Here is a 15,784-nt window from a genome sequence, read left to right on the forward strand (position 1 = left end):
TGTCAGACAAGATGGGTTTGAACTGGAGAGGCAGTAGAGGTCACAGGTTATCTCCTTACTACAAAACTATTGCTTTAAAAGCCCACAAGCTATGCTCACAGCCTGGAACAACAATGCTTTTCCTTCAATCACCTCACTTCCTACCTCACAGGGAAGAAAATCTAGACACACCAAGCCACGTTCAGGAGATGTCTTTTCACAAGAGACAAGCTCTGCATTAGAGCCCTAGGTGCTCAGAGTAACAACCTCTACTTCAAGCCATCATAGCATGAAAAAAATGTACTGCCCAGCATCATATGAGAGAAATCCAAAGGGCTGTCAATATTTACAATTCCAATGACTTTCTATGCCATCAAATACCATGAAATCCAAAAAATAGCCTTACCATGTGCTGGTTCAATTGCATATTGTTCCAAAGACAAGATGCGTGTTGGTCAGCCTTTCACCAGCCACACAACACAGGAGAAACATCAGCATGTGTCTCCAGCGCTGAGGGTGAAGCCAGTCCTTTCTCTTCTGCCATGTCACATCCATTCCAAGCACCATCTGAGTGAGGAACCAATGCTCAAAAGCCTGCGCTGCTGCCAGCACTTCAAAAACAGTTGCAGGACACTGCAAATAACAATAGTATTTAAAGAAGGGTCTGATGGACAGTGCTCAGTTCAGAAAAGCTCCTGTCAATAAAGGCAGCCTCTGACTAGCTCTCATTTACTCTCCCACTCATGCTCCTGGAGGTCTAAAGCTAACCAGCTTTAGACTGCTAACCAGCACCAGTTTCTGGTTTATTCTGCTGCCGTGGGCTTACACCAAAGGCTCAGAGGCTTGTTATTCTCTGAGGGGATTTTGTTTGCCAATGAAATTAACTGTAACTGCTTACCATAATGTGCCAACTGAATTGGTTTCAGCCTAAGTAAAAACAGCAGAGTCTGCCTTTTCATTTCAAAGAAGCAGGTAAAAGCTCTCTGCACAATTTCTAGGTCTCAATGAAAAGACTTTGAGGCAGCTGCTCCCCAGACTGGTTCCCAATGCAATGAGGAAAATATTATTCATTCTTCAGGAGAAAAAAAAATCTGCTAAAAGGCTATATATATATATATATAAAAAATATATATATTATATATTATATTATACATATTATATTATACATATTATATTATACATTAAATATATATTAAATATAATATACAATATATAATATATATAATATATTATATTGTATTGTATTATATTATTATATATCAGATATATAATTACATATTACATTATATATTATATTGTACATTATGCATATTTATGTATATATACAAATACTTTTTATATATACATATATATTTATATTTATATTTATTTATATATAATGTGAATATCAAATATAATATATAAAATTATATATAAAATATAATATAATGTAATATATAACATATATAATATATATGTTTATATATATTATATTGTATATGATATGTATTATGTATATATATTATGTATATGTATGTATATGTATTTATATTATATTGTATATAATATAAATATAAATAATATATATAAATATAAAATATAAAATATAAATATATGTTATATTATATAATTTTATGTAATATATAATATCCATAATATTATATATGAGATATTATATATATAAGTATATACTATATTATATACATAATATAATATATAAAATATATACATTATACATATTAAATAAATTGTATATATTATATTTATTTTATCTATATTATATATTGTATATTACATTATTATATATTTATTTATTAATTATTATATATGTATTTATTATTATATTATATATATTTATATGTATTTAGTATATATAATATATTATATTTTATATATTATTATATATTATACAATATATATGATTATATATTTAATATTATATTATATATTATAATATATTATATTACATATTGTATTATTATATATTATTATATTGTATATATTGCATTTATATTATATATTATTTTATATGTTATATTATATATGTTATATTATATATTTATATTATATATATCAAAATATTTATGTATTATATATAAATCCTCCTTTTTAATATATATACATATATATATTTATATTTATTTATATATAATGTAGATATAAAATATAATATATATAAAATTATATGAAAAATATATCAAATATAATATATATAATATAAGCATATATTATATCATATATAAATATATATTATATTCATATTATATGTTATATATATATATTATTTATATTATATATTTTATAATTATTCATATTATATATTTCATATATTTTTATATAATGTGATCTAATATATATATTATATTTATAGACTGTATAATATATTATGTATATATTATATATATACACAAATCCTCCTTTTCAATATATACATATATATATATTTATATTTATTTATATAAAGTGCCTATCGCCATATTGATAAACACTCTTTGGATATACTCTGACAGCTGGGTTATAACAGGAGTTGGCCTGTTAGTACCTCTGCACTTCTGTTTCCAACCGATTTAGAAAAAAAACAAAATAATCGAGACTTTGCTCCTTTAAAATAGTCCCCAGATGAAGTCCCCTCTTCAAACTCTGAGAAGCACAGAGCTTACTTACCTGCCCATCCAGGACTCCGAGGGCCAACACATGTAGGAGCCTTCCGCCACTGCCCAGCCCCAATATCTCCGCCAGCAAGCTGCTGTAGCAAAGCAGGCCATCAGGACATCATCCCTCCTGGCCATACCGAACTCCAGATCTCTCTCATCTGGCAGATGATCTCACATAGGGACATACGTGGCAGGGGAGGAGGTAAAATTAAGGCAATAAAAGTTGAGAGAGGATCTCACACAAAGGGAAGGTGCTGTTTAGCTGCAGTCTCTCTAACCAAGGTAGTACAACTCACACACTTGTAAACTTCCACAGATTTCATTTGTTCAGACACAGCTGGTCAGGGTGTGCAGAGGTGTGCTGAGGGCAACTATCAGCTTGTGTGCACAAACACTGGGCAGGGGAGGAGATCAAGATGTGCAGGACAAAGCCGCTTAGACTTCACATCCCAGCAGGCCCATAGCAACTCAGTGGCTACCAGGATTTGGAGCAAAAACTGCCGTCAAATTCCCGAGACAGTTTTACTAGGCCTTTGACCTGGGCCCTGGGATGCATGCACACCATCACACATCTGTCTCACTGGGGTCTGGCTCTGCACTGCAGAATGATGATGCTTCAGGGTACACTATGGCCCACAACAGTCATACTGAAATGCTGACTTTTCAGACACTTGCAAACAGAGCCCGTAGCGTGCACTTTGACAGACAAAGCAGGGCTGCTGTTTTCATGAGCCACAGGAACAGAGTGTTGTCCTCCTAAACCCTCCAAAACTAGACTAGCAGCTCACAGCTGAGGCAAGGTAGCCCATTCAACAGCCAAGATTTTTGTAATCACTGTGTGGAACAGATGATTCACTATAACTTCCTTACTCAAACAAAAAAAAATGCTATTTTACCAGAGATATGCAAAGCTTCTGGCTTGCACATAACATACATTGCTGGGACAGTCTAACAAGCTTTGTTTTTCACAGCTGTGACTTCTCATCACAACAGTGGTTAAATTGCACCTCAAACACTCAGTTTCTTCTTCACGATTGTCTAAGCTGACTTCTATAAAAGAATGAAGAGGTATCAGCATTCATATTGAAACTACAACACATCAACCTGGTCTCTACTGAGATTCGGCAGCAGCTAACAGCCACAAACAAGCATCTTTTAGCTCAGCTGTTAGATCATTCCCAGCCTGCAGTGAGGGTCAGCTGTTCTCTTGGACAGGGAGCCAGGATCTAAGGGAATAACACATGTGGCAGGACAGGACCTCACCAGCCAGGACTCATCCCACCATCCCAGGGCAGGAGCCAGGCAGGCCAGAGGGGCAGTGAGAATCAAGCAAGAGCCCAAATCACCAAACACGTCTGTGGGAACAAGGCAGATCCAAGGTTAAATTAGGAAGCCAAGCCATAGGTTAGGGTCAGGTCCAGCAACAATACCTAGGGCCTGACACAACCCCAGGGTGGCCAAGCAGGGCCGTGGTGATGAGGCAGATCCAGTGCCACTCCTGGACATCAGCCTGGGCTACCAGCTCACTGAGCAACAGGACTGAAGCACAGGCAGCAACAAAGCTGTAGCTAAAACAAAACCCATCTTCCCTCCCCAGCAGCTCAAGCAGGTACTGAAGCTCTGGGGTTGGGCTGAAATAGGGTTCCCAATCCCTGGGGCAGGGTGTGGACAGGAAGCCACAGGTGAGGCTGTTCAGGACCATTAAGGCCCATTGGTGCCATCTGGGCTCTGACACTCATTGATTAAATTGGGTCTGCAAGATCATATCCTGCTGAGAGAGTCCTGGCTGCCAGACAGATCGTTTTTAACACATCTTTTTTTTTTTTTTGCCATCCATCTTTTAAAACAGGAAATTAATATCCTCAATTGATACGAATTAAGATTTTTTTCAGATTAATAGTGGTGATTAGCTGCTCTCTACCTGCTGAAATGATTGTCTAAAGGCTTAGGTTACAAAATTTCACAAAATTTTGGTACTCTTTTTAGATCAAGCACTTATGAACAATATCAGTATAATAGACATCTAAGTAGTTTCTTACAGGAAAAATAAAAGAAAAATAAAAATAAATTAAAAAAAAAGTAAAAATAACTTTTTAAAGCTTCTTTGAGCTTGCATGGTAGAGCCTGCTCTGCAAGTTCTGCTCTGGGGCTATCTGTTGCACATGGCATGACTAGAATTCTGCGTCTGGAAACTAGCCTAAACTAAACTAAACTAAAATACCTTCTGTTCTTGTTTTAAAAAACCCAAGCAGAAAAAGATTCAGGCAGTGACTCCTTTTCCCTAGACAGACTGTATTAATCCCACCAGCGCTCCTCCCTCTGTGGCAATGTGGATATCAGTGATAGCTACAGAGAGCATTAATTGAGCTCTAGGTTTTAGCTGAGCAGTTGAAAATAAGTCTGGAGGTGAAGTTAATTGAAAATATCACGGGTAGCTCCTGCCTGCCCCAAAAGCGCCTCGCTCAGTGCGATGCCTGCGGCAGGTGGCGCTCCCCATCCACAAATACAACAGCCGGTCACCGGCTGCATGCTGAAAAACAGAAGCCGGGCGAAAAAAAGCGTGTTTCCTTCCCTTCCCAGCTGCAGTGAGGAGCCCCTCGCTGTTATCCCTACGGAAGCCACAAACTGGATCCAACCCTCAGCTGTGAGAAATAAAGGCAGGATTAGTGGTGGCATTGGACACCTAGAGCCTTTTGGACAGCAAAATGAGAAGGGTAAACTTCAGGCATTTTGTGTTCTGAGAAGTCTGGGGTTTTTGGCAAATACAGCCACACAGATCAGCAATGCTGCCTCCTGTAAACTGAAATGCCCTCTTAATTCCTCTGAAAAGAGAAAGACATGAATGCAGTAGAGAATAAATAAGAAATGGTGCTAAACATGGGAACATTGTGCTGTCATTAGCAATTATCACCCTAAACATCACTGCTGGCATTCAGCATCAGGAATTGGTGACCTATGATAATGAAAACCCTTATGCTGACTTCCTCAGGTGGAGGCTTGACTTATTTCTTTAGATGAATAAAAATAAAAATGTAGTAGAAATCTGGTGACAGACATGGAATACACATGTGAAACATTTCAAGAAAAATCACATGCAATATTGTACAAATATATCCAGCTGATTTCCCTGTGCTTTTCCAACTTTCACAGAAGTTTGGATTCTGAGGGCTATGATGGGTAACATTAGGTTGATCTAGTCTTATCTCCTACATATACAGATTACACAGTTTTTGACAGAAACTGAATTAAATGTATCTTGGAGATGGATTCCAAACAATGACAATCTTTATCATTCAAGCAAGATAGTTCAATGCACCAGTTCAATCTTGCTGGTAGGCAATAGCACCTTCACTGAACATAGCTAGTTTCTGCTTCCAGCTGTTAAACCAGACTAGGCCTTTTGTCAACATAAACAGCAAGGTCTCCTTTACAACTCTTGTTTTATAAATAACTCAATGGACAATTTACCTCTTTACTATTGTTTAATAAACTGAAAAGAGACAGTTTCTCAATTTAACCTTGAAGACTCAGGTTTTTGTGTTTTAATAATAATAATAATTATTTATTTATTTATTTATTTACATTCCCCTTTCAAGTTCCTTTGAAATCTCTCAAGGTATTCCAGATCCTCCTACAAATTTCTATGCCAGAACTGGGCTCCCTTTCCAATATGCAAGACACCAGTCCTTTTATTTGATTTTTTTTTTCTTTTAACTAAAATACTGCAGCTTTGACATAGTCCTCCACTGACAAGCACGTGCAGGCCACTGTACACGACAAACCCAGTCACTGCAGTTCCACCTTTGGGAAATGCTGCCAGTGAGCTGCCTTCTGCAGTGGTGCATAGCAGACCACATCGACAATCCCTGAACAGCACCTCTGCACAAGAGGAGCACAGCAGATGAGAAGCAAAACCAAAACAAAAAGTGGCAACCAAAACATCTTTAAGTCGCATCATCAATTGGATGTGTTTCATTGATTACAGACTTACAACATTAAACAAGTAGCAGCACTTGCGAGCTCTTTTTTTTTTTCACATTATTTTGCCTACCATCTGCAGTGAGCTGACGTTTGTAGGTCAACATAGTTAAGAAGGACAACAAAGCCAAACCAGGTGCAAATTTGTATGCCTTCACTTACTGAAGGGAAATGACTGACTAGAAGCAGTAACATACTTTGAGAAACTATCAAACTTACTCAGTGTTATTTATTTTTCCCTTTCCTTGGGATTGGCATTTTGGGAAACAAAATTCCTCCTTGGTGTTGGTAGCTATTAAGCTTTGCTCAGCCCCATGTGTCAAGCAAGCAAGCACAACCATCTGGAGAATCTCTTTGCTTTGAAAGCTCTTCCTTGCCTGGACTGAGTCCGTCCTTCCTCTGTGGTGCTGCTCTTTGTGCACTGCACAGCTGCCTCTATTGACTCCTGTGACTTCCTTGGGTACTGCGGGAGATGGAGACAATTTCTACTTGGGTTAATTAGAAGAAAGAATTTTTAGCAGGGAGAACAAACAGCAGATGGATGAATGTGACTTACGTCTCCAGACCTTGGAACAGGAGCCATGCTGTAGGACTGTTTCTTACGTCTTTGTGTCACCCACACCATATTTGTTCCTCAGACCACACAGGCCACCAGCAATGCAGGTCTTCTACATCCTAAAGAAAAACACATTCAAAGCAACATTATAAAGAGAAATGGAAGCTTTTTGGCACTCAGGAAGACAGAGGAAAAGAAGTGATGTGGGGAGGGAGCAGGTGAATTTACTCTACAGCTGCTTCAGAGCATGAATAAGACTATTTGTGCTACTGGCACATTTTATATTCATGCATCTGATACTGAGCCATTTGTGCAGTGTCACTACTAGGAATTAAGAACTAGGAATAACAAATTGTGCTGTCCGTCAGACACGTCTGGAGAAATCCCAACATATATTTGTGTACTTAAAGCAAGTGACCTGACCAGAGCCAGAAAGTTAAACCGAAGCTGAGAAGTCTCCACATTATAAAACATTTAAGTTGGCAATACTGGGCCAAATTTACTATTGTGACAAGCAGCACAATTGTCCTTCAGTAGACATACTTCTGTCAAACCCCAAAATCATCTCTATCACTGTTTATAATTCAGTTTGTTTAGTACAGCTATAGGGCAGAGCTTAACATGTCCTTTCCAAAAGCACATTTTCCATTAAGTAACTTTTTTTCAAACAAATAACTTTTCATGAGAAGATAAGGGAATCTGCCTGATGAAATATTGACTCCCCTGATACATATTAAATTTTCAAGCATCATTCAACAACTCTGAATTGACTAATGGCCATCACAGCAAATGGATTTCCACCTTAATCTTTAGTTCTTGTCTGAATGATATTAATACACACTGTTTATCACTAATGAGCTCTAGAATATGATGTTAACAGGAGCAATTAAGGGCCCACCATAACTGTCTGCAACACTGTGCTTGAGCTGAATATACAGCTAATGAATCACTTCCACAGTTCTGTTCCAGTTTCCTTACTGGAAATTATACTTCACATGAGTTATGCTCATCTTAGCATCCAGGCTGTTAGTTTTATCTTTAAATGCAAGTATTTCTATTAAATCACTTGTGTGTGCTTGTAAGATGTGCTTACATAAGAAAGAATCATATAGGTCCTTTGAAGAGCTATCCTATTTGTTTGTTTGTTAATTTATTGTTCAGTGATAGCAGCTACCATCAGTGAGAGGTGCCACAGTTAGAGTAGCTTTTCCTGTGCATGGCACAGATTTAAAGTTCTCATAAGGTGCTTCGGCTCAGGAGAACAAAGCTCGATTCAGAGGACTGTTTAGCCAGGACTGCCAGAGCCTGACTTCCTGTGCAGATGACCACAGCACAGAGGTCAGGCACATCAGGTTTTTTCAGGTCACCTGATGGAACCCCTGCTCAAGGCAAAAGGGCACTTCTCTAAAAGCTTTGGTGAAGTGCTGGCTTCAGGGAAATATCTGCCTATACAATCCTTCCATGCCACTTGTGGTCACAATAATTTAAAAGCTAGGATTTAAGTCAAGGAGGAAAGCAAAGCACAGTGCTGCCCACTCTATTTTGTTTTGCACTCTTCCCCTGTCAAAGGTGGGGCATCCCTGTCTTTAATGAACTATTTTAAATGCTGAATCTTCAAGGTACTCTGGAATTGTCTCAGCCCTAAGAAGGAAACAAAAGCAGCTACTCAACAGCAACATTCCCAGAAGAGAAGATCAGAATTGCTGAAAGCCTCTAATTTAATGACTTGATCCTACACTTGAAGTTAGACAATTTTTAATGTTGACATCTGTGGGAATCTGTTGTAAAGAAAGCTTATCTTGAAACAGATGAGCTTTCCTATGTTCTGCTATCCTGAGTAATCCACTCACACTATCTAGTCTTGAAGGTGAGTGAAGAAAACCAGAAGTATCATACGACACAGTCATTTGATCACATTCTGTGAGAAATTGCTGAGACAAGCCAATGCCAGTTTGAATTTGCTGTTCTCATATATTTTGGTTGGAGGCTCAAATTCTGCCCGAAGGTGCTCTGTCAGTTGAACTGAGAGAAAGCTACCGGCAATTAAACTCTTTCTGTTCATACACTCAGCTTTGTGCTTCACTGCAACAGAGCTGGCATTCTACAGCTGTGATTTTGCCTTAAATAAGTTCAAAAGAAACAGTTTTGCCAGTCTGCTCACCTGTCTGGGCCAGGCTGAGCTGCAGTGCTGCTTCTCTCAGCCTCAGCTCTAGCTGGTGTTTTTAAAACATCCATCTGAAATGCAAGTTGAAATGTAGCTCTTCAACTAGCAAAGTGGAACATGCAATTTCTACCTGTCTTCACCTACAGATGTTATCACCACATCTACAAGCACGCTCTGCGCTTTGACATTTTTGATCTCTGACTGATGCTTAGTACCAAATTAGTAAGCAGCTCCTTTTTTATTTTTTAAGGAGTTATCTATCTAAGGACCAAGATCAAAGCACCAAGAGCATCATTTCATTGTGCTGACTTGAATTGTAGTGTCACTTTAATTTGCAGCCACTGAAGCAAAACCTTACGAAAAGCAAAGGAAATACTCCAGCAATTAGCCTGCACTCAGCTCAGTGCTGCACTGCTGCAGCGTTCAGGCTCCTGAGCCCTGGGCTGCCTCCACTGCCCAGCAAAGCCTGCAGGTTAGGGCACAGCTCTGGAATAATGGAGCTGTGTCACTTGGGAATGGGAGACTTGCTGGGATGTTTTAGAACAAAAAAGTTCTGGAAAGGAACTTAAAGAAGTCAAGCCAGTGTTGGTTTGTTTGCTTGTTTTTGATATGGTGTATAAGGGGGAGTTGAAAGAAGCTTATTTCATGCAGATTTTAATTCAGTAAAAGCAAAGTTATTGAGTGACTTCTGAGCATACAAGGCTTCTTGGTTTACCCAGCAGCAAACTACACAATTCTACTGAAAGAGAGCAGAATAGAAACTCCATGTTTTAAGCGCTGGAAAAAATGAACGTTAATAGCCAGTTACACGCCACTTCTAATGGAAAGTGGATAGATGAGCTCCCTCTTCCCCACATCCTGTTGGTGCACTTTTGGGACACGGTAAGTTCTATAGCTGCCTTCTGGATTTCACAAACCCAGCTCAGTACTGCTGGATCCAACGGGGGAAAAAGTCACTCACAATTCAGACGTGGAAAACAGCACGAGGTGAAAGGGTGCCACTTTTATCACTGCAGGATGTGGCACAGCATGCAAGCCTTCTTCATTACCTGCATTACCATTACCCCTAATTCATTTTATGGTAGAAATGTTGCCCTATGCTGGGCATTGTAAAATCTCACAAAAACATCATCTCCCCAAACGTACAGTTCCTACAACCGAAAAGAGGCATGGATACAGAAGAAAAACCTTCATTATATTTTACATAGAGGCAACCGAGACATCAAGTGACAAAGCAGTTTACTCAAGATCTGCAGAAAACCAGGGATACTACTGCAGTCCAGCTCCTCACCAGCCAAGGCCTGGAAGCAAATGGGCAGCCAGTGCCCCCTGGGGCCAGCGACAGCACAGCCCCCCAGTGCCCCATGCCCCCGTGCTCAACAGACAGAGGCAATATGGTCTTGGTGGCCCATTAAGGCAATGGGAAGAAAGTTGAGGGCCTTACAACTCCCTGCACCACCTCCTCCCTATCTCCTGACACTGTAGGAACCCTATCCATCGGTCAGTGCTGCCACCTATTTGCAGCACATCAAGCCACCAGGAGCTCAGCACCCAACACCTCACACCAGCCAGCAACGAGGCTTGCCAAGGAGGGTCTGAAGCAGAATCCCCCCCCCACCCCCAGAAAAAAACTAAAGACCACAAGTGACTGCACCTCGCACCCTCGCACCGCTGCGGCCTGGTGCCTTTGTGCGGGGCCAGTTCTCAGGGGGGGACGGGGGGGCCATGGGTGCTATGTGAGGCACCTGCGGCTCGCACAATGGGCTGTGGGTGCTCGGGGGAGAGACAGATTGATGTATTGTGTGCGGGGGAGGAGGGCTGTCACTTGAATCCATGTGAACCCAGGCTTTCGGGGCAAGGAAGATTGACAGCTTTTGTAGGTTGCAGCTCTCTTTCAAAGCTCTGCTTTACAGACAGTAGGTTAGGGGGCCCGGGCTTTCACTCTCATAATTCGAACAGGGCAATCATGAGCATTGAGAATTTCTTCTCTCTCCCTCTCTCTCTCTCCTTTTTTTTTTTTTTTTTCCTTACCCCCCTTGTTATGCATTAAATGATTTCAGTGGAGGAATGTGCAGCATTAATTAGAATTGGTTAGCAGATACCAAGGGGAAAAGTTTCTTCACAACAACTATAGGAGGTGTCACTGCCACAAAGCCGGTTTTGTTTTCGCTCTCCCCCGCATTATCAGTGCAATATGTAAGGTAGCGATTCTTTTCATTTAAATTAAGTGGAAAGCTACTAAATCTTGTTTTATTCAAAAAAAAAAAAAAAAAAAAAAAAAAAAAAAAAAAAGGGTCCTTAACACTTATCTTTTAACTTCTTTTATTTTGTAAGGTTAGTGTTTACTTTTGCTTTCAGTCCTCCCCATTAATCGGCCTGCAAAGATGTGTATCCAGTTTTGTGTATCATTTAGCTCTTACAATTATAGGCAAGTACAACTAATATATAAGGATTGTCTCCTGATTAAAGCAGCAACGTTACCATTTAAAATCAAAGGCGCTCGTCTAGAATGACGCATTGAAATTCAGAAGTGTGGCTGGCTGTTCTCTGCGGGGATTTCCTAGTTTCTTTCAACTTTCTAAATAGAAGTTAAGCTAAAAGATGGGCTTGGGCATATAAAGTAAGAGCTTAACAGAAACACGCATTAATATATTTATGTATATTGTTTTTCTTCTTAAAAACTTTTCCCATCCACAATGCACAAACAAATTTTAGCCCTGATAGTTTTCAAATATTTTCTCCCCAAATAATTAGAAAAAATATTTACTTTTTTTTAAATCTAAAATGTGTTTAAATATTTGACAATAGGCACGACCGCATATCCTACACCATGGGGTAATCTTCCATTCTATTTTTTATTTTTATTTTTTATGTTATGGGTACTAGGGAAAGAGTAATTCTTGCTCACCTCCTGAGGGAGAGCTGGAAAACACAGGCACAGGCAGAGCTGCCCAGCAGGACGGCGCAGGTATCCTGAGAGGCTGTGGTTCACCCGTGGGGCCAGGACCAGTGCCAAACTTTTTGACTTACCTATAAGCAGACAGTCTGGCCTCTGTATTGCACAGCCAAAACCACAGCTTAAAATAGAGCTTTGTTATTATCTATCTTATAATATCATCTCATATTTTCATGCCACAGCTAAATCAGGAGTTACTAGTGAGAGACAATGTTAGGGCATTATTTAATGCAGCTCAGCACCAGCCCAACGACTTCAAGTGCTGAGTAAAGATAAAATAGAGCCTGCGTAGAGGAAGTGAGGAGCAGTTTCTACCATACATGGAATGCCCCACTGAGTTTTCTAAACTCAATAAATTTAACTCAATAAAAAGCCAACTAGAATATTTCACCTTCTGGCTGGACACTGTTCCCCATCATGAATAGGAGCAACAACACTGTTACATCTTTCAGTCCTACAAGAAAAAAAAATAATAAGAAGAAACATTATTTTTCCCAGTGCAGGGAAAAAGAGAGGCAGGGTACCAGCTTCACTGGTTGGGATTTAAGCCCCAGAGGCTGCCCCTTCTCTGGGGATCCGAGGGCAAAGCAAAGCCTGTCTTGGAAAGAGGCGATAGCCCTGGAGGCTCGAAGCAGCATTTAACATCCCCACACAGCACCCCAGAGATGCGATAATACTGCTAGGCTGGGTGCTCTCGCCCAGTTTTCCCTCGTCTCTTGCACCCTGGCCCAAGGGCTGTCTCTCTCTCTCTTTTTTTTTTTTTTTCTCCCTTTTGGACCACAGCACCTCTCTCAGAATTATGCATCCCTCATGCATGTAAATGAGAGGGGTCCAATTACACGCGAGGGAGAAAGGGTTTAATGAATCGTGAAAAAGCAAGGGTTGCATAGAAAAAGCTCAATCCCAGTGCCCCCTCATCCTCCCACTTGGAAACATGCATTTCTCATTTTTGAGAGTGACAAGAGAATGCAGAGGAGTGAACGGGAGAGAACCACTGCTGAATGAATACGACGTTTGTTTGCATGTATTACAGCCTGCACTTGAAATCCGTGATATGCACTTTTAAAGAAAAATAGTTAAGCACAGAAGTTATGTTCCTCTAGGCAGCACAAACAAATACAATACAGGATTGCCATCAGTTCTCTCAATGTTCAAGTTCTCCATCTGAAGTTCATTCCTTTTTTTTCTCTCCCTTCCTCTGTGTGTATACATAAGGACTTATATGAATCTAAAGGGCAAAGAACATGCAGAAACTGGTTGTTATTAATGAGGGCCTGTAAAATAAAGCCACAGGTTACACAGCCTGAGTTGCATAACAGATTTCCAAACCTGATATTAATTGTTTATCACTGGCAACACCAAGTGAATGTGAACATGGGATATGATGACCATTGTAGGGCACACTGTTAAAACAATATTATTAATGTCAGGTCTACTTTCACAGGATTACATTTAAACAGACATTATAGCAAAATGACTTGTAAATATTCTGGGACTCTTCCCAGGTCTTTTCCTTCTGCCTTTTTTTGTTTGTTTGTTTTTCCCTCTTTATCGTGGCTTAATGATTAGTCACTCACTGTTGCTAAAATGACGTTAATGTCTCAAAATATGGCATATCAAAAGTACCCAGTGCCCTCAATGGAAATTAAACAGCTTTGTGGTCCCAAGCTGTGAAAAGAAACATAAATAAATACTTGAACATGAAGAAGGTTTACTCCATACCAATGAGGGACTCACAAGGATTGAGTGATTACATCTCCAACCAAAATGTAACTAATTTTTTTTTCGATATCTTTAAAAATTAGCCTCAAAGTTTCCCGCTACATTGGGGTATGGAAATACCCATGAAATTACACATGGCGGTGATCTCTAATTAAGGCAGGGTGCAGCTATAAAGAGCAGCTCCCACCACAGAATAACAGCAACAGGATAACGCCACGTTTACACAGGAATAGGAGTAACTTGTGGAGATACCCCAAGTGTGCTCCAATCTGTTACTAACTTCATCTAGAGCTCTGCAAGGAACGTGACAAAATGCTCAGGAAGGCCATATATAGGTTTTAGCAGTTATAAACGAGTATTTCCCATTAGGAGCTTGTGGAATAAAAGTTAAAAAAAATAAAAAGCACATACGGTATAGATCAAATTTTCATATAAACCACTGGTCCTTTGACTTTGACCCATAGAATGACTCAGCCAAATAAATACAACCTGGCTCACAAACATTTATAGAAGCATAGAAAGAAGAAATTCCATCTAAGCCACAACTTTCAGAGATACCTGAGGGCCTCTACTAATCCTCTGCAGGCTTGGGCTGCTGTGTCCTTTGGCCACCTTTGCTGTGAGCTCAGTGGCACAACCTTAGTGTACCAGGAGTGTCACAAACAGTGTGCCATTTTACCAGGAGCCTGGTGAAAATGCAAAGTTTAGGTTGGGATTTCAGAACTCACTCTAATGAACAATTCTCACACACCCATCAGACTCTTTTCCCTTTGAACTCATAACATCTATATCCATCATTAAAAAACAACATTATATACAAGTAGTACTGAAAAGAGGCTCTCTGGAGCTCATAATTTGAATACATTCCATTGAGGAATGTGGGTAAAACAATACATTCAGTTATTGATTTCACTAACAGGTAGCTAGAAGGACCAGCCACCATTTGGTATTGAAGGATATTCCTGTGTTTTCCAATTGAAATTTTGTTTTAAGCTACTTAAGGTCAATGCATTCTTAACACATTTGGGGGATATCTTTTTTTTTTTTTTTTTTTTTTTTTTTAATAAAGCACTAGAGAATAACTGTTCTTTAATACATTACGCCAGTAAAAAAGAAATACCAGTACAAAATACCAACACATTCACGAGGTGTCTTTGTCTTATTTTAACTTTCCAAACAAATAAAATTAAAAAGCATAAATCCACATAAATGCTCCATTCCTCTATCAATTGACCACACCAACTCCAGAAGTACCATTTTCTACATCATCATACACCCACAACCATCCTACCCTATCGATTTTCTCCATACGATTGTTCCCTTGAGCTTTTACCACGTTAGTATTTCTCCCCTGGCCATGCATGGCAGATGCTTGTGGGGTCATGGTCAGTTGGGTTAGAAAAGCTTTCATAGGCCTTCAATTTGACCTCCACCTCCTGGAAAAGTCGTGGCACCTTTCTACGGTCTCTCCTCAGTGGGGTGAGAGGAGATCCAAGAGGCTAAGTTCTTGCCACTGAGGTGTGCACCTTTCGCACGCTCCCAGGCTCTCTAACACAGCCCATTTCATCCCTGTTATTAGCTAACTTGGTGGTAAAAACACCTTGTTCTTCAAACCTCCTGTCTGGTCCTGTGCATGACTGTCACCAAGAAGAGCACAGGCAGTGATCCAGAGGGGAATGGCACAATTTACAGACATCAACAATGGAAACAGCAAAGATCTCTCTCAGTTTTGGTCCACCAGCTTTGGCAAATCTGCCTGTAAGATTAAACTGCATGTGAGTTACATTTCCCTAATC

The 15,784-nt window shown here is 39.5% G+C and overlaps 1 long non-coding RNA gene across 7 annotated transcripts in view; it reads right to left on the bottom strand.

Moving 5' to 3' along the window:
* The window catches only part of LOC311444194, a 191,960-nt gene that overhangs the window by 2,392 nt on the left and 173,784 nt on the right, over positions 1-15,784 (bottom strand). For 6 of the 7 annotated variants that reach the window (XR_014697700.1, XR_014697701.1, XR_014697702.1 and 3 more), the window contains 4 exons: positions 7,147-7,265; positions 6,810-7,053; positions 2,623-2,782; positions 386-612 (listed from right to left, as the gene is read on the bottom strand). This is a non-coding gene — a long non-coding RNA (uncharacterized lncRNA). The remainder of the gene's footprint in view (positions 1-385; positions 613-2,622; positions 2,783-6,809; positions 7,054-7,146; positions 7,266-15,784) is intronic. The other variant, XR_014697705.1, reaches the window with a different exon arrangement.

The sequence above is a fragment of the Aythya ferina genome, assembly GCF_964211825.1.
Source record: "Aythya ferina genome assembly, chromosome: 13".
NCBI classification, from domain to species: domain Eukaryota; kingdom Metazoa; phylum Chordata; class Aves; order Anseriformes; family Anatidae; genus Aythya; species Aythya ferina.